The sequence below is a fragment of the Crocodylus porosus genome, unplaced genomic scaffold, assembly GCF_001723895.1.
Source record: "Crocodylus porosus isolate Cpor-Errol unplaced genomic scaffold, CroPor_comp1, whole genome shotgun sequence".
Taxonomy (NCBI): Eukaryota; Metazoa; Chordata; order Crocodylia; family Crocodylidae; genus Crocodylus; species Crocodylus porosus.
Genome location: NW_017728886.1, coordinates 66,096,408 through 66,116,675, shown reverse-complemented (window position 1 = coordinate 66,116,675; position 20,268 = coordinate 66,096,408).

Below are 20,268 nucleotides of genomic sequence, written 5' to 3'. Positions count from 1 at the left end.
TGCTACCCCTGCATCTAATGATCTGGTGATCTGATCGTAAAAGGCCACCAGGTTGGTCTGACAGGACCTGCCACTGATAGGTAAGTGTAAATTGTTATTCTTAGAAACCACAGTTAATAGGAATGAACAGGACTTGAACTGAGCCCCCGAAAAGTTATGCTGTACTTCTCTCACCAAAAGCACTGCTAAGTATTTTTAGGATAAGATTGTAAGCATCAACTCCAATCATTGGCTTGGCCTTTGGCCCTTTCTGGATGGAGATGAACCCAAACCTTTTCAAAAGCTCAGACAAATATGCGTGTGTGTGTGTGTATCTTCAGTGGTAATGCATAGGGAGTGCATGGGGGTGCATTCGCACCCTCTGAGAATGCTGGTGCACCCCCTGATTGGCCACACTTGCCACTTAGGTGATGAACAGGGGGGGCAGGTGGGAATGCTGGTGCCCCCTCTGCAAGCACCAGCCAATCACTGCAGCTGCTCCCAGAAGCGGGGAACTCCCTCCAGGAGAGACTGGCTGCAGGGGAACCCCCCCGGGCATTGAGACTGGTCACGGGGGAGGCATGTGGCCCCCCTGACTAAGGTAGCACCAGTTGCCCAGGTATATAATCACCTTCCTCCTGCCTGCTTTTTATCCTTGCCATGAGAAGGTCTAGTAATTCTAATGGAACCACTGAGTCTTTGGACCACTTTCATTTCTAGCACTATGCCTTCTTTCCCCTACATTTGAAGAACCCCTTCAGGTTAATTCCAACTAATTTTCTTTGTTGTTGTTGTCATCAGAAGTCTCTACCCTAGGGCTTTTTCCTGTGGTTTGCTATGCCCCTGAGGCACATGAAGAAGTTTGAGTGCTATGGTTTGTATTTGTATCACATGAGTAAGAAGAGCTCTGTGCCTCAAACCCATTCCTCCTCCAGTATGTAAACAAAAGAGGGCATGCTAATGCCTATCTGGCCATGGCAGTCAGGAAAGAGCTCTTAAATACGGCTCTGCATAATGGTAGAGCATGCATATGTCCATGGAAAATGTCAGCTTTTTTTTCAAAAAAGGCCTCACTTTCTAACTGGCACATAGAATCATAGGAAAGTAGGGCTGCAAGGGATCATATGAGATTATCTTGTCCAGCCCTTTGCTCAAAATAGGATTATCCCTGACTGAACCATGCCAACAAAGTGTCTGTCCAACCTGCTCTTGAAAATTTCCAGGGGTGATTTCACAGCTTCTCTAGGTAGTGTGTTCCTAGTTCTCCTTCTAGTCTGTAGGAAGAAAGTATCTATGGATAAGAAATTTCCTTCCCTAAGTTTATGTTATTTAATTGCCATGTTGTTCCAGTAGGATATCATTGGAGAACAAGCCAGCTCTCCCCCAGTTATTAGGGCAGTGCAAAGCTTTGGGTGCTGATTCGATTTGGAAGAGATTCAGCGGGCAAATCTCTGAATCTGAATCAAATCAGGAGACTGGTTAAAAGGCCCAAATCAATTCAAAGATCCCCAAATAAATTCACAAAAGGTTCAGACATCTTTGGAGATTCAGGCAGGCCCAGCTTGCTGCTGCAGGGAGCTGGACCCGGACACCGTGCTGGTAAGTAGGAGTTGGGGGAGGAGAGGCTAAAGAGAGGAAAGTGGTCTATGAGAGGACCCCTGCCTCTCCTCCCCCTCTGAGTGCTCCCCCATTGTTGCCCCACCTGGCCCCAGCTCTCAGTTCTTTAAAGCCCCCACTCACTTGCTGCTCCTGGGCGGTGGGGGGCAATTCCACTTTCTCTCACTGCCCCATGCTGCACTGGGGGCTCTGCCATGAACCTCCTGACCCCCGCCCTCTCTCCCAGCCCCCCTCACCCCATGGCTGCCTTGCTTGCTCCAGCTCCCAGCTCTTAAAAATAATTAAATAAAAAGGCCCACGCTCACTGGCTGCTTGCAGCGGCCTCGGGGCTTCTGGGGGATCATGTCAGAGCCCCCCTATGCAGCGGGGAGCAGCGGGCGGGCCGTGGGGATCATCTCCCCCACTACACACACACCTGGCAGCAGCCAGTGAATGTGGGGCTTTTGTTCTTTTTAAGTGCCAGGAGCTGGGGCAGGCAGTGCAGCCAATGGAGAGGGGAGCTGGGAGACTTGTGGCAGAGCCCCCCATGCAGCATGGGGAAGCAGGAGACAGTGGGGATTGCCCCCCACCTGGCAGCAGCTGGTGATTAGGAACTTTTATTTTTATTTTTTAAAGAGCTGGGAGCTGGAGCCAGGAGAGCAGGTGGGGGGGTGGGGGCTCATGACAGAGCCCCCCCCCACACAGTGTGGGGCAGCGGGGATCACCCCCCACACCTGGCAGCAGCTAGTGAGTGCCAGGCTTTTTTTTTCAAAGAGCTGAGAGCAAAGGCCAGGTGGGGCAACCATTGATGGGGCTGGGAGAGTGGGCAGGAGATGGGGCCGATTTGGAGATTCAGCCAATTCGGCGGTGGCTGAATTCCCAAATCAGATTTGGCCAAATGGATTCTGGACAGTGATTTGAATCACCTAATGCAATCACTATGCCCCAAATCGGCTGAATCTGAATCCAAAGTGAATATTAGCCACTTCATAAAGGCCTACCAGTTATATCCTACTGGAACACCCAAGGAATTGTGGGTGCCCTTGAACCATGGAGCCCCGAGACAACCCCAAACAGGCCGTTGAGTGATCTGGCAGAAACAAGGCAGGGCTCTATCTGGAAAGCTGCCTGGTTGTCAAGCTTCACCTGGAATGTTAACTCTTCCTGGTTGTTTCAGAAAGAATTAAGTGAAACCAGTAGTAGGCATCTGTCTGTCTCATGAGACAATAGAATTGCACCAAGTGAAACATGAGCTCGCTAAATGAAATCCTCGCTTGAAAGATAAAGTGAAGCTGGAGTGTCCGGGGCATAAATACTGTAGTATATATATAAAAACAGTGGGTGCATCTACATGAGACACTGACTTAGCAGTAGCCAAAAAATATTGAACAGTAACGTGTCACAGCATCAACAGTGCTAATATGCTACTGTGCATTATTATTAGGCTATTGTGCAAGTAGTGTCACCTAAAAGATATTCGCCAGTGCTACTGCACAGTCACTCCAGTTTCTGTGCGTTTATTTAGTACTCACTAATACAAGTACTAAATAAATGCACAGTAACACCTGTGCAGTAGCATCTCATGTCAATGCACCCACTGAATTGCCCACACACCAGTGTCCCACTCTTGGCCTTGCTGGTTTAATCCAAAGGAAAGGCAGGTGCCAGTATGTTTAGAACCATTTTGGCTGCAGGATTAAAATACATGAAGTACAGCTTCCAGTAAAAAACTATTTAATTAAAACATTCCCAACCAGTTATATTCTGCAACAAAGTAAGGCTGAGCAGCAAAGGCATCAAGCAGTTCAAATGAAGTTTCAGACCTTTGGAGTGTTACAAGGACTTTCAGAACATTTTCATTTCAACCATCTAAAATGATCTGGAAAATCAAGGCAAAGCCAAATAATCCCATCCTTTAGTCATTCAATAACCCCCAATTTTCTAGTGACTGAGAGATTTCAACATCTCTCAAACAGTCCCTGGTATTCTGACCTCAGAGTATTTGACTCTTGGGCTCTGGGCAAGGGAAGTATCTTACCATTAAGTTATTCAGTACCACATAATTACAGCTATTTTTTACCTATTTCACTGTAAGTAAAACTGCTGAAGTGCAGTTCCAGAATTAGTCACATAGGGTTGTGTAGAACTATCTAGGCTCAATAACAGCATAGGAAAAAATATTTGATTATTTGTAGCTCCAAATAATGAAAAGGATTGAAGACAACCATGCACTTTGCCTGTGGGCACAAACTGCTGTGTAAATTCAAGATCTCTACTTTCATTCTGTCAGCAGAACCACATAATTTCTTCTCTTCTGCAAATACTCTCTGCCCTAGGCTACCAGTCACTGTAATAATGTGTATCTTAAAGTCTTGAAAAAGGAATTCTCTAGACTGGAATATTACACATGGTAAGTAGAATGTGGTTTGACTTAGAAGGGATGGGACCGGAGAGAAGCAAAAGGTGCAGTTTAATACAAAAAATGACACTACTTTAAACCGGCATAAAAAGGAGACCATTCTTGAAAGCTGTATTTAATCTACTTTCCTACTAAGTGTTGGGAAGAAAAATACCTGAGGGTTTTATAAAATAAAAACTGAATGCATTTTAGGTATGACCTGAAGACAGTGGAGCATATATGTTTACATTTCAGTAGTCAAGATTTAAAAAAAAAAACCAAAACTTAGGGCCTTGTTACAGGTTTTACTTTGAGCTGTACAAATATTGTTTGGCTTAGTGATAGTTTGGAGTTTGGAGCAGTCATATCTTTAGTATAAAAACTTTCTCTGACTTTTCCCCATCTGTATAGCTGTGACTTGCCACTAGTGGCTTGGTGAGCCCTACTTCTATGATTCACTGTGCTTCTAAGGCTGTGGCTTGCTCCTTACCTCTCCTGCTAGGTGAAGAGCTCCAGCCCTGTGGCTCCAGGAGCACCCTGCTCCCTGCAGGGACATGAGGGGCAGTCTGCTGCCAAGGAAGTCACTGCTCTGGGGTGTGGCTGCTGCGGGTGGATCCATGCTGCCACTGCCAGGAAGGACTAGCAGCTGTAGGTGGAAAAAAATTAAGGCTGCTTTGCTTCCATCAGCTAGCATGAATCTAGACCTCCTTAGATCTTTCTCACACACTCATACTTACACTCACACAGCCCTACCTACTTCCAGGGGTGAAAAGAGGGGTCATATTTTCCTCTTCTTAGCAAACTGCAGTTTGGGGGGCATACGGAGCTCTCCCAAACCTGGCTCACTGTAATGAATCCTCAGTGCTGCCTGTTTTGGCCAGGTGCCTCCACTCTCCTAGCCAGGCTGGATATTCCTGATGCTTTCCAAGGCTGCCAGTTTAGAGGGAAAACTTGAGTAAAAATAGCCTCCTACCCTGTCCTTGATCAGAGCTGGTGTCACTCAGCACAATAAGTGGGGCAGGTAGGGTTGGAAAGGGTAAGGAGAGGTTGGATCAGCAGTCACCAGGTGTTTGCATGTGTTTGTGGATAGGATGACCTCTCATTCAAACCTCTGGGCTGTGTGGCTCAGAATCTCCAGCTAGAAGAAGACGGAGTCAGCATGGAGGGAGAGGAAGGGCTGTAGAGCATGCTGGGTGGATAGGAACTTTTATGGGAGCTGGGGATGGTGGGGGCTGTGGGAAGTCTGGCAGACAAAATGGGAGGTGCTGCAGTCACCTTTCAGTTGGTGACAAAGATAGTGGCAGGGGAAGAGTGAGAAAGAGAGAGGGATCAGCGCTGTCAGACAGCTCCCGTGCCATGGCAAATTAATGTGGGCAGATGGGGGGCGGTCACGGTACGGTATCCACACAGAACAGGGAAGAGGGGACGGGACCACTGTATCCTGGGATACTGGAGGACTTCAGTTTGGGTGGCACATCTGTGGGGGGTGGCCACACATTAATGGAACAAGAGCTGGGTTGTGCGGATCAGAGATAATTCTTCCCTGGAGTGGCATAACTTTGAGCCACACAACCAATGTTTTAGGCCACTTAAAGGTGTTAATGTGCAGACAGTCCAGGGGTTAAGAGCTCCAGGAGCCACCTAAAAGTAACTCGTAACAAAGTCCTTATATTCCTGAATAAGTGGCATAATTCCCCAAAGTACTAAGCACCTAGACATTCCCTCTGAGTATGATATTAGTGATTCTTACACGTAGGCCGCCTAGTGCTTTCCAATATTAAAGATTGATTCAACTTCATTTTTTATAAACTCTGACACCTCTGGTTATAGTCACAGGCCTTTGAAATTCAACAGTGGAAAAATTTTAGGTAAGGGAAGTGCCTTTGCTCTGCCCCATGGAATTCCTTTCAGAATTTGCTTCAATATAAATTATTGAAAATTGCCATTTCCTTTCATTGCTTGTATTACTGAGGAAAATGCAGCTAGTCTACTAACTAATGACTAAACAGATTGTGCACACTCTACATTTGGGCCTTTAGTGTCAACAACATACTGCATAGGGAATACCCAAGAGCTGGCAAATGGGAAATCTGGGAGGAGACATAAGATAGGCAGAGGTCTCCCTGAACACTCTCATGAATTCATTACTTGGTGCCAGCAGCAGCCCATCTCAACATCACCCAATTCCCTCCCTTGGAGTAAAAGCAACATTAATGTAGTTAGTCCTGTGGCTCATGCTTGTCCTGCAGCGCTAAGGGGGGATGGGTGTTGTTTGTACATAATAATGTTTTACCTTTAAAAAATCTTGAGAAAATCCATATGCATACAGAAAATTATGTTAAAAGATCAAAATTTGCATTTCAATATCAAGCACCCAAAAGTTTGGAAATACCAGCTTTCCTTCAATGTTAATTTTGTCTCTCTTGTGCATGTGCATTATGATACTTTGCCTCTCCTTATTCAGTGCACTGAAGGGAAGTACAAGGGCCATAATTACTCATGCAACCTTATATCTGGGATTTTTCACCTTTATCTGGCAATTTAAATAATTTAACATTTTAGGTAATTATATGTAATATGTATACAAAACCACTGTAAAATGGCATTGATATGAATCAGGATATTCCAACTGACATCTGCCATGTTATGCCACCACTGCTAGTATCTTCTGTTGTTACTTAGGCTTGTACACAGCCTTGCTTCCATCAGGAGGGCTGTTATAGAAGAATATGGTACTCAGCATATTCCTCTATTACACAGAGAGAAGATTGGTGTCTAATGTATGTGTTCCATTAATCATTTCTGGACTCATTACACTTCCAGTCACCATTATTCAGATGGTGGTGTTCCTAACCATGGTCAGCCCCAACTCATTTCTGTTTCTAACTTTTGAATAACCTCTCTTTATTTTCCTAATTTATGTTAAAATGAACCTGTTTTTATCCCTAATATACTTCTGTACTTGAGTAACTCTTTTGTCTCAGAGACAGAAAGAAAAGCGAAGATACTCTTGTTTAGGAACCAGAGAAAGTTATTGAAAGCTTTCATGAATTCACCTCTTCTGGCCCCTTTTCCCTTCTGATCTTTCCCTGCAGCCATTATGGGATGCTCTGATTCATGATGTAGGAAAAAAATGGTGCCTTCAGGGAGTTTGGACTGAAGTGACAAATACCTGCCTTCCAAATTCAGCATTTGTTGTTGAACGTGTAGGTAATAGCTTATTAGATCACATAGGACTTTCAGCCCATAATTGCTGTATCAACTTGAGTAAGAAACAGCCTTTCAAAAAGTATTGACTTACAATCTATTATTTATTTTCAGTGAATTTAGCACTAATGAAAAAGATGGATCAACAGTTTTCAAATCAGAGCCCAAAGTTCTCTGAGTACCAAAAGGGCAGTTTAGAATTGTCTTTTGCAATGGAAGAGTAATTCATCTACATAGTTACCAAGAAAGTTAGGCTGTGCGTAGACAAAATGAGATGTGTGTGTACACGACACTTTAAAGCAGGCTAAATGCTTTTGCACCGCTTTAATGCTGTTTGCCCGCCTTGGCGGTGTATTGTACATTAATTCCAGCTGCTATAGGAAATTCGGCAGTGTAATGTGCCTTAAATGACTTGGGGTGAAGCAAACTAAAACTCATTTGAGGAGTTTTAGTTTGCTGCCCCTATATCTGTGGAGCAAAGCACTGGGCTCTGTGCAGCTGCACGGCTCTGCAAGAAGCCCTGCGGGCAGCCTGGCAGCAGCCCAGGAAGGCAGGCACCACCCAAGAGAAGTGGCGAGCCTGATTTGCACCCCACCCCGCCCAGAGCCTGCCTGCCTGAGCTGCGCAGAAGCCCGGTGCTTCCCTCCATGGCTGTGGTGCCCCATGGGACCGGCTGAGCTGGGTGCCTGTGGGGGGGATGGTTCTGCTGCCATGGAGGGAAGCACCAGCCCCTCTGCAGCCCAGCGACCGCTCTGCTCTCCAGCAGCTCGCCCTCCCCTCCCTCCCAGAGAGGCAGGTAAGTCAGCAGGGTGTGTGCACAACATGGAGGTTTAATCAGCCCTAAATTGAAGCAGTGTTTTTTAAAACCCATTGCTTCTATTCAGGGCCCCTGTTTCACCTACACACACCCTTAGAAGTCACAAGTGAAACATTGCACAAATTCCCTGCCAAATCCCAGGAATGACCGAAAGCAGAGGTGGCTAAACTATGGCAGAGGTGGGACAAGCATCTTCTGAGTGTGGCGCACAGCAGACTGGGGAGAGGACAGTGAGCACAGTGACAGATAAGGCAGGTCTCAGAAAATGGAGCAGCAAATGGGGCAGGAAACTTAGGGAAGGAAGCAGAAAGCAGAGCACAGAGTAGGCAGGGGAACAGGAGTGGAGGGGCACTTGAGGAGGGTGTGGGGCTAATTTGGCATGCCTGATTAAAAAAAAAAAGATTGGCTTGGCTCCCACTGACAAAGGAATTACCCCTGGAAGTTAGAAAGTAATTCAGTACATGACTACTTGGTTTTCCTACTAGGGCCCGACTAAGATTGTTTTTCAGAGGCCTTACCCCACACCTATTGAAAGCAAGGGAGAAGCTTCATTTAATAAAATAAGTGCAATTTTCATAAAAATAGCTGGGGTGGGGAGAAGGGGGATTTGATTACACTAGTAACTACCTTTGTATTCATTGTTTCAAGAACAGGAATCTGAGCTGAATGATCCCCTGCAGCCACTACCAAGTCATTCTTTACCATAATTTTGATTTTATTTGATCCTTAAATTTTAGAACCCGATGCTACACATTCTGGGAAAAAATCAATTTTCCCCTAAAAGCAATTTCTCTTAAACTGCTTTTCCTCACAGAATTCCTCCTGCTGAAGGACTGTTGGTTGGTTCCCCCTCCCTCCCCAGACCTTTCGTCTCTCAGGAGGCTGCCTTTTAATTAAATTGTTATTTGTTTTGTGTTCCTTTTTATTATTTGTTTAAATGTTATTGTTTGCGCTTTGAATTGATCGCCCCTGTACAGTCTGAAGCTGAGCATTTGGTGTGTCACTGAGTGAATTTCTCCTGCTGTTGCCTCAGGACATTGCTGGAAACACAATGTTGCAGTTGATAGAGATTCTCATGATAAAAGAATTTACAACAAAGGATAAATTAATTTTTTTGTAAAGATCAATGACACCATCAGCTACAGTTTTCCTTTTTCTTTACTTCCAACTTGCATTCACTTAGAAAGTAGATTTTAAATTAGTTGAACAGAATAATATGGAAATCACAGTGTCACACAAACAGCTCACCAGAACAAATGCACCTTCTTTACTATTGTTTCTCTGTAGATATCTGTGCCATAACAGCACGCTTAAGCCAAATGATACTATTTTAGTCCCAGTGCAATTTTCTTTCTCCTGCAAAGAAATACCTTTTACTGTTCAGTTAAAAGAAAATGGATGCTTTCAGCATACTGTATTTTAAGTGTATTTCTTTCCACATTTTTTGCTATTCTCATAGAGCTAAAAAAAGAATCCTTGCATCTTTTGTTTTATACTTATGTTTGGTGACATTTTAATCTGTTTTAATCCCGTAGAATTTTTTTTTAATGTTATAAATATTCTGCTCTGAACAGAAAGAAGATTGTCAAGGATGTTGGTACAAGCCTGTTGGAGCTGCCATGCCAAACTCTGTAACTGACCTGAAACGATCACTGCTAGTAACTTCTGGTACCGCTGACATTTCTGAGTAAAGTTCTCCTTAAATCTAGACATGCATTCAACTCTTTGATCTTCAGCTGAATCTTCTAGCAGCCAGCAATCCGCCTCCATTTATTCAGTGCTTCTTTAGCTCTTAAATGGACTTTGAGTAGAATCCTGACCCACTGGAGTTAAGGGCAAAAGTCCATTGTGACTTCAATGGGAATAGGATTTCTTCCTTCATTTGTCAGTGTTAAGCTAGCTATTCATGAAATCAGTGATAACCCTATTTATGAAAAATCAGGGCACACATGGTATACGAGTGTCAGTGTCATTTTCCACTGTTTACATCAGAAAAGTAGCTATAATTGTCATAGGTAACACTGAGTGATAGGTGCTAGGAAGGCAAAAGAAATAACAGGTCTTCCAGTTCATTCCTACACTAATGCAGTGCTGTGCACAACACTACAGTATATTTCCTGTTGCTTTGTCTAGTCTACTTTTAAATGTCAAGCATCACCACTTCCCCTGGGAGACCATTCCACGCTCTATTAGATTTCATTGTTAGGAAGCTTTCCCTGATCTTCAGTCCAAATGTTCGTTTTAAGTCTCTGATTCCCATACGGAACTAGTTGTGTATTTTTTCCAGAGTAGTTGCTGCTATGAGTTACCTTTCAAAGTCAATAAAATACAGTTCCCTTAATGGCTTTCTTTTTGAATGCCTTGAGGTTTGATTTTTTTTTTTTAAATAAATGAGAAAAATCACTATTCATTTCTAAACTCAAAAACGAAAATTGCTTTGCAAAAGTCATTTGAGCAACAGAAAAGGAGGCCAGCTATTGAAGACTGTGCATTACAGGCTTGAGTTAATGCACTTCCCTTTTTAGCATTATTAAAATGTTTTCTTTCTCTGAAGCAGAGGACCTCGCTTTTGACTGGAATTACCTGCGTTTTTTACTTGAAAAGACGTAGAGAACTAGCACCTGTAGTATGCAAACCTTCATCACTCTGAGCACCTACTCGTGTGAATAGTCCCACTAGACCTGATTCCTCTTCAAATTATTCCTTTTCCAATTTTAGATATGTGCTAGTCCCGTATTCTTCAAACTGCTATTGAACGCTAGGCAAGTTAGGGCAACACGGGTGCTCTGTCTTGTTTCCTCAGGGCTCCAGCTAAAGCTATGAGAAAAGACAGAAGGCAGGGTAGATTTGCACTTTATAGACTAACTAAATCAGAGATGCATATCATAAACTTTCTTAAGCAGCAGCTTGCTTCAATATCTGATGAACTAAGCCTCTGCTTATGAAAGCTTGTACTATGCAGCTCTGATTTATTTAGTCTATAAGGTGCAACTCTACCCTGTCTTCTGCCTGCCTTCCAGATAACACAGCTACCTCTCTCTATTCATGTTTGAGGGAAGAGCCACCTTGAGCTCATTTCCTCCTTACTGTCTGTGGCTACAATTTGAAGTTCCGTTCCCCTGCCTTGGCTTATCAGGGCTTTTTTCTCTTGAGTTTTCCACTTCTTGCTAGTGCAAATAACTTTTCATGTTGTTTTTGTCCTTTGTCATGGATAGATTTTCTTTCTTCTATTCAAAACCTCTGTGTTTGTTATCATATCTGCATGGTAGAAGTCCTTGGGTTTTACCTTCCTCCAAGCAAAAAACGATCCTCATACTAACTGCTTGCTATACTGTGGTGGTAAAGTACATACCTGCAGAGAATCCAGGCTCTTTAGATCATTAAAAAAAAAAAAAAAAACTTGAACATTTCATAAAAGAATGTTTCCTTGAACAGTCTGTGCTCCCATTTTCTGATCCTGGCCACTTGGAAGTGGGAAAATCAGACTTTACAAAAGCTGGAAGTTCTTTGAGTCACTTATGTCTCATGCAATTTTGGCTGACTCACCTCACAAGAGTGAACAGAATTATCTGCAGACAGGAGAAGAGGCAGCGCTCTCCTTCACCAAGATCTTTTCGTAGATTTCATAAGGTCCCAAGTTTTTAACTACCTCAAGTGGAAAGTTAGATCTTGCTAAACTGCTTATGTTCACTACAGCATGAATTTATGGTGTCTTAGCTAATTCAACCTGTATGAGTGTTTTAGTATGGTCAAAGAACAGGTCCATATAGTGCAACTGTCTTCCCTTGCATCACTTCAAGGCTGTATGCAAAGAAAAGGAGGCCAAAAAGTTGATTTAGTTTGTTGACCATCTTTGACTATCCCCTCCTTTTGGAAATAGATTCTGCCATTTACTTGGTCTTTGGAAAATCTTAATAGACTGATTGGTCCTAAGCACCATGAAATAATGTTTCACAATAACGTTCTGCTCCATGTGCCACTCCACACTTTCTCCTTCCCTTTCAAGCAATCCACCTCTTTCTGCACTTCCTCAAGAGGTGATGCTTCTTCTATACCTCAAGGCTAGAAAAGAAAAGAGGGAAGCAATTTTGCGCTTGGTACATTCTGGTACGCATGTGAAGTGGAGGTCCCAGGCCCATTTTAGATTTGTAAGAGATGAACAACTTCATCAAAATAAAATTTGGCCTGATCACCATGGTGCCCATTAATCCTTTTCTGGATTCCGAAGACTTTTTAGATCTACAGGGTATAGGACCTACCCATCCTAGTAACAGACAATATATGAGGTTCATGGTGACAAAACTTTATTCTCAATATATTATTCTCTCCATTACCTGTCAGCTGCCTTAAGGTTGTTTATGGACTGCATGGTGGTAGTTTTGGCTCACCTCAGAAGAATAAGAATCTAGTTATTCATGTATCTTGGTGACTAGCTGTTCAACAGCTTCTCCAGGTAGCAGAGCATCAGACTTACTCCAGACCCCAGTCCAGATTGGACTGTACGGGTTTCTCCTGGGCTGGGTACAACAATTGCAATGGGGACAGTGTGGGTCCATGTTGAGGAGGTGCCATGAGTTGGGGACCAGGTAGCAGTGCAGGTCTGGGAGTAGCCAGCAGAATGGGTTGGGGATTGGGCAGAAGCACAGGTCTGGGGTAGTGGCAGCACAGGTCCAGGGGTGGGCAGAAATGTGAATCAAGGATCGAGAAGCAGTGGGACAACCAAGGGCTGTACTTGCACAGCCCTTGCTTGCCCTCCCACTGCTGATGGCCACGTCCATCAGGGTCCAGGAGCCCTGGATTCTGTGGCAGGCCACATCCCACTGGCCATAGCCCTTCTCCCCCCCCGCCCCCCTGCCATTTCTGATATCCCACTGCATAACCAATGAGCTGGGTAGAAAAGTTTGTCCTGCAGTCAGATCCAGCCTACAGACCATATGTTTGGCTCCCCTGGAATACAGAATTCACTGGATCTTCATGCTATTTTTTCACATGGGCCTGAACATAAACAAGGACAAAGAATCCAATTCACTGTAGTGATTCCTGATTCAAAGAAAGAAATAATTCTGAGCTTCAGGGCAGGTTCTAGGTATTCTTAGACATTTGCAACATCCTGTAATGCTACCTAGGACAATAGTGAAAACTTAGTAAAGACACTTTGATAACACGGCATTTTTGTAGGTTCGTGACCCAGTACACTAGACTTCCTTGGATATACCTGCAGAAATGATTGAATTCTATGTCCCATCTAGTCAAGTACCCACTAGACAAGACTGATTTTAAATTCTGTTCATATTAGACTGTGGAGAAATCTCATCAACATACATGAGCAAATACTATTAGCTACTTCCTTTCCACTGGATAGCTTGGTTGAATATACATTGGGATGAATGGCTAAGTCTAATATATGCACAAGCATTGTGGACAAACCAGAAGTCATATCTGCATACAAGCCTTATAGATCATAGTGTCATATATCAACTTAACCAAACAAACTTCATATTAAGGAGCAAAAAATCAGTTTTTGATGGGCAACTCCACTGCAATGTTCTACCCCAATAGCCAGGGACCAAAGCCAGCCGGCTCAGTGGGAAGCAATCAAACTTTCAAACATCTGTATTAGGAATAGATTCATGGTACTGGCACCTCCCTTTCTAGGGCACAGAATGCTCTTCTGGATCACCTCAGCAGGATATTCTTGAAAATCACTTTTGGAGAATAATGTTCATATTCCAAAGATCAGAGATGCTCCATGTCACAAACCCCATTATGTTTTGGGGGATCCATAGTACATCATGAATTTTTATTGTACTCTATAGCATGCGTGGTCTCATTAGAAAGCCCATGTTAAGCTATATCCATCTGCGTTACATTTAGTGTTGTATAGATTATGTTATTTTTTCTACGTATTTTATCTATGTTATATATTATGTTTATCTATGAGATTCCTTGGATGTAGCTGTGGGTTCCAAAGTAAGGGCAGTGGAGCTGAGTACTTCAGGGATAAGAAGTAACCCCAGGGCAAACTTGGTCTGTTCCTTGGGATAAGAGCCAGTAGAGCAGAGAGAAATTCAGAGAGAAATTCAGGGCTTTGGAGGTCTGCTGCAGATAGGTTTGTGACACTGTGTTGACCTTTTCACCACAAAGCAAAACAAAAAATGCTGTTAGGTCTCTTTCACTGGAGTTGAATGGAAAATCAGACCTGTTGACTTAAATAGGAATGTTGTATAATCCAAATGAATATATATCGTATAAATGGATCCAAGGTGTACAACTGAAATTTGAATATATTAGCCACAGACAACCAAGTAATAAAATCCCATGGACGGGTTGTATTTGAGTGCTACAGAGAACTATAAGGAAGAAGGCTAATGCCCTTATTTCTATGAGCCAACTTTCCCTTTTACACCCACATGCAAAGCTATGCACAGCTGCAGTCCCTGTTTGAAAAGACTTCCTGGCCAGCTTTACTGGCAGCATTAGCTGCTATAAAGCAAACAAGGCTGCAGTGGGGCATTCCATCTTAACAATGGTTACACAGGCTGCCAGTGGCTCACAAAGGAACACATGCATACACTTTATGAAAGGAAAGTCAAGTATCTGCGCCCTCTGAAACTTCCAACTGGCTCAGTGCATCCTAGTGCTCCTCACTGGGCATATCTACATGAGATGCTTTCTGTGGAGCAGCCTAATTAGCTCCACAGTAAAGTCTCTGTGTCTACACATGTGGGCCTATTGAGCCTCAGTAAACTAATTAATTCCACCATAGATTAGTACTTGTACAAGTACTATCCTGCCATGGAGTTCTTTACTGCACAACAATGCATGTGTAGACACTGACGGGTCTGGCTGGGGCATGAGTGTGCATCAGTGCAGGGGCTGCCAGCCAGCTAGCCCCACACTGGAGCACCCTCATGCCCCAGTTAGTCCCTGTGCAGCACGTTGCTATCCAGGTTCAAGCAGCCCTAGGTTCACAGGCTGACCCCCTTGGTCCCCTGCCAGCTGAGGTTGTTCTGATCCAGCTCAACATGCTGCAGTCCCAGGCACACATGTAAATGAAGTACCTCAGAGCAATCATCTCTGGCACGATATGCGCCAGAGTTTATTGCTTTGCATTAATTTCACATGTAGACATGCCCACTGGGAAGAGTGACACCACATTTTTTCAGTGAAGAGTGGTGTCTTCAAGGTAGAGCTGGTTCCTAGGGTCTTGGCTTTTAACTCTACAGCTGCTGATGTATTACTTGATAGAAAACTATATTGAACTATCATTATTTTTTAACCATTTTCTCATGTAGAGTAATTAACATGTTGTCAAATAACCTTACTACCCCCTTTCAATGCTATTCCTTTTCATGCTATACTGTATAATTATTGCTATAGTTCTGGGAAGGTGAGACATGTGACCAGCATAACTTACCTTTCAAATTCCAAAGAAAATTCCAAATGTATTTAACAGTTCTTGATGCAATGTTATAGTAATTACACTCAAATTAATAAATGTTGCCTATTGATCCCATTTCTGCTCTCTGATAAACTAGCACAATCAGTGTGAACTCCCCAATGCCATTTTCTTTTTCCCCTTTGCTACAGTATATTGTTTTATTGCTTTCTCTAGCCTAGTTTTAAAAGTGTCAAGCAATACCACCTCCCTCCTGAGAGCGTTCCACATTCTATTATATCTTATTGTTCGGAAGATGCAACAGAAAACCTGAGAGTGAGTACAACCAAGCCAATTATCTTTGGAGAGCTGTTAGTATAATCTTTAGCATTAGCTCTATCTTATTATTATAGTTATTAGTGCTATAATAATGGCATTCTGATATCATTTATTATTTAATACGACTGTCCTTAATCAGTGATTTGAGAACAAAGTTTACTCTCTAATAATTTAATAGACTACCCTTCAGCTTCCTTTTAAATTTGCCAGGATTAATGTCCCAGGACTATGGTTAATAAAATACAGGATTATCTGAGCACGAGATTTCAGACTGCTGAACATGGCTATGTTATCTTTCATAGCATAATTTGCTCTTTAGAAGGTCTGTCTTGTATCTCAGGCTAACTGGTAGATTCATAGGAACATCTGATAACATTTCAAAGGAGATATCTATGAACGGATGGAACAGAAACAGGTGTAATTTACATGTGAAAGTCTCTTTAAAAAGTTCATCCTTCATGTCACAACTGTTCAGCCAGATTTGGCTCTTGGTTTCTTTTTCTGCTACTCACAAAGAGGCTCTACCTCAATGTAATGAAATATGTATCACAGAACAGAGTGATAAATAGGTCAAATTTCCAGCTTTAGCTATTTTAAAGAATGAAGCTACTAAAGAAGATGTTCCATATTGCCCCTGGCGATCTCCATTAACCTTTAAATTGCTGGCATTTTATAGACTTCCAACAACGTGTACTGTTTCTACAGATGCACTCACCAAACAGTGAGTTCAAAAGGAAAGAAAAGTAATGATTTCACAGCAGACTGCTTTTCAAACCTGTCAAAGATCTGTTTCTGCTTAATTCCTTCTTTAGTCATATATTACACATTTTATGTTTATTGCAATTTATTGAAAAATAATAACAGTATAAATGTAGGATAGGTACTACTGTATGACTTTTACAAAATCTTATTTGCATAACTCATTTAGTTGCAACTGGCATTTTCATTAACCCAGAATCCATGTTTCAATGAAATAGTAATTTAGTGTACTAAACTGAATAAGTTGTCAAGTGTTGCACTCAGTCATGCAACTATGGCTTTTGTTGTCTATTCAGTAAGATCCAGTATTGTGCAATTAAGATCCATGACTTCACCATGCACTGTATAAACCATTATTTTTTTTCTGCAAAGTTGTATTTAAAAAGAGAACATGATGACAACCACGTTAATAATGGCCAAATTAATGTGTTGTCGAGAAACAAAAGAATATTGCAGTATTTTCCACATGTTAGAATATAGAATTAGGGTTTAAAAGCTGAGGAAGGAAAATTTACTTGGGAAAAAAAATCATCCATCTGATAGTGAGTGATAGGGCTGTGCAAAATTTCACCAGGTGTTTCATTTCAATGCTGTTTCAATGTCAAGTGTAGGGCTCATGCACAAAGGACCCAGGCCAGTGTGGCCAGCAGTCTCCACAAGTGGTACATAGCCCCGGGTGACACCCCAGGACTGCCCGAAAGCACATGACCCCACACAGCACTGCAGCAGTGCTCTGTGGCAGAAGCTGTGCAGATTCCCTGTGGTAGGGGCCGAGCTGCGCTGCACCCTGCTGTGCAGGGGGGCTGTGCCACAAGGTCAAGAGTGTGGCTGCTGTTGCTGCTAAGCTGAAGGGGGGCTGCAGTCGGGTGGGGGCTGCATAGGAAGTGCTTGGGGGGGGGCTGGAGCCAGCCTCAGGCCGAGCAGGGGGCTGTAGCTGAGCAGAGAGGTGAGTGGGGGGGGTGCTGGTCCCTCGTGGGAGAAGAAACCTGAGCCTCCTCTCATCCAGGGCACAGATCTTGGGGCTCGCACCCCTGGGAGGGCTGCCAGCCTGTGCCAGACTCCTCCTAGGAGTGCAAGCCTCCGGATCTATACTGAATGAAAGGAGGCTCAAGCTCCAGTGCTGAGCACAGCTTGTGCCCAGTGTAAGTCCCTGGTGGGAGAAGCAGCCTGAGCCTCCTGTCATCTGAGGCACAGATCTGGGGGCTTGCACCCCCAGGAGGGCTGCTGGGCTGTGCTGGACTCCTCCTGGAGGTGTGAGCCCCTGGATCTGCGCATCGGATTAGAGGAGGCTGCTGCTGCTGGCAAGTGTCAGGACTTTTGCTTTGAACAGTTTGAGGTATAGTTTCCCAGAAACCTCTGCAACTGTCTCACTGAAACTTGGCAGGCTCTGTGCCCTCAGAAGGGGCTACCATCTATGCAATTTTCATCCAAATCAGGCAAGAAATGACAAAGTTGTAGGCATTTTTATTATTCCCCATTATAGTATGGGCAAAACATCAGGACAATGCTTCAAAATGAAACAAAACAACAAAACAAAACACTGGCACTTCAAAATGGCTAAATGGACATCAAAATGAAATGATGGTGTTTCACACAGCCCTAGTGAGTGGTAATGGCTTGAGTTTCAAGGAGTGCATCTATATATGCAATGGCCATGTGTAGATGAAACAAGGGGCATGCGTGCACAACACTTTAAAGCCGGCTAAATGCTTTTGTACCACTTTAATGGTGTCGGTGTTTGCACTCCTCAGTGGCATATTGCACAGCAGCTGTAGGAAATGCATAATGTGCCTAAAATGACTTGGGGCACAGCAAACTAAAGTTCCTTCAAGGAGTTTTAGTTTGATGCCCCTACAGCCACAGAGTGAAGCACTGGGCTCCATGCAGTTTCACGGCTCTGCAGGAAGCCCTGCAGGCAGCCTTGCAGCAGCCAGGAAGGCAGGCTCTGCTCAAAAAAAGCAGTCAGCCTGATCTCTGCACCCTCCCCCCACCCCAGCCTGCTTATCTGCCTGAGCTGCATGGGGGCCCGGTGCTTCCCTCCGTGGCTGCGGTGCCTCCTGGGACTGCCTGAGGCAGATGCCACCTGGCGGGGGCTGCCACTGTCACAGAGGGAACTGGAGCTGGAGAAAAGTAATCCTGATGTCACTGTCTACATGTGCATTTCAGTGCAGTAATTTACTTTGCTATCACATAGTACCTGTGTCTGATAGGCCATCCAGTGGCACTACAAATTAGTCTACACCAGCCCAATTGCCAGGCATGTGTAGATGGTTACACTTTACTGCACAGTAAATTAGTCTAATGCACAGTAAAGCAAGTGTGTAGACATGTCCAAAGACTCCTTCCCTTTAGGTAACAGAAATAACCACGGGGGAGTGGTTTTCTATTCAAGCTGGAGCTTTCCACAGTAGTATAATTTACATTACTCCATAAATAAAACAAATCCTGCAAAATGCTACTTTTCACCTCGCTTTTTCTGACATTAAATTCTATGTATATTCAATACAGTATATGGTATCTAATATTAATCACCATAATTTATTTAGAAAATAAATACATTATTTAACATGCTTCCCTGTATTTACATTATAATATTAAGGTATAAACTCCATTACTCAACTGCAAATAACAAACATAATATGCCATTTTATTTCAGTTATCTATGTATTGAAATACTTATTCAGTCCCTTCAGAATACCCATAAAAGTTCAATGCTATTTTAAAGGGCAATCACTTTGGAAGGCATATAACTTTCCTGGGTTTGTGCTTATACTGATGTAAATATTAATGTTCAGACAATTAATAGAATATGGTTGCTGTACTGCTATGCAAGACAACTTGTATTCATCACTCTTGTGCACTGCTTACAGAATAAGACTCTGGCTTTTACCTGATTTGAAATGCACCGGCGGAGATTTAGACAAAAGATGTAATTTAGTTATTCCAAGGTGCTTGTGTGTCAGTGTGTACAACACATGATGTAATATAATTTGTCTGCTACACTGTTTATGCAGCATTCTGTCTGGCACAACATTCCCCCTAGACAGAAGGTGCTGACATATTAAAGATCAAGCAACCAGCATTTGATCATCTGTTTATATTGTCTTTCTTATAAAGATGAGAAGATTCAGAAGAGATTTTGGTGCCTGTGTGTGAGCACAACTCCTGACCTAAGGGTGAGCAGGAATTTCATAATAACACCATTTCAATAAATGTATAGTTCAAGCTTGAAAACGACTCCCTCAAAACCATCTTTTCACACTTTTATGTCACGTTGTTGTTCATGTCAATGAGGTTGCTTTATATAACTAGACATGATGTCTCACACAAGGCATGTGAACATAGCAAATTCAGAGGCAGAATTTTTTCAAAAAGAAAAGTATGCAAAGATTTTATTAAATGCCTCCATTCTTATAAACAAATAACCACTGCCTGAAAGGCCAGGTGAGTAGCATGCAAATATACTGTGGGAGAGTATGTAGTGGAATATTATGGATTTAGCTAAGTATTACAAGGGACTAGTAGAGGTATTTACATGTAAATATAGCAACCATCAGGCACTCTTTCTTTGCCTTCCTTTGGATGCTTTAGCAGAGGAAAATATCATTAATCTTTTACCATATTTGTTTAAAACATGGCATACTCATGGACAGCTGAACTAAAATCATTTATTTTTGCAACTAGATCAGTTTATAGTTTCATAGTTGGTAGGGTCAAAAGGGACCTGAGCAGATCATCTAGTCCGACCCCCTGCCATGGCCTTAAAGACCCCCAGGGTAGGAGCCAGCACCACTT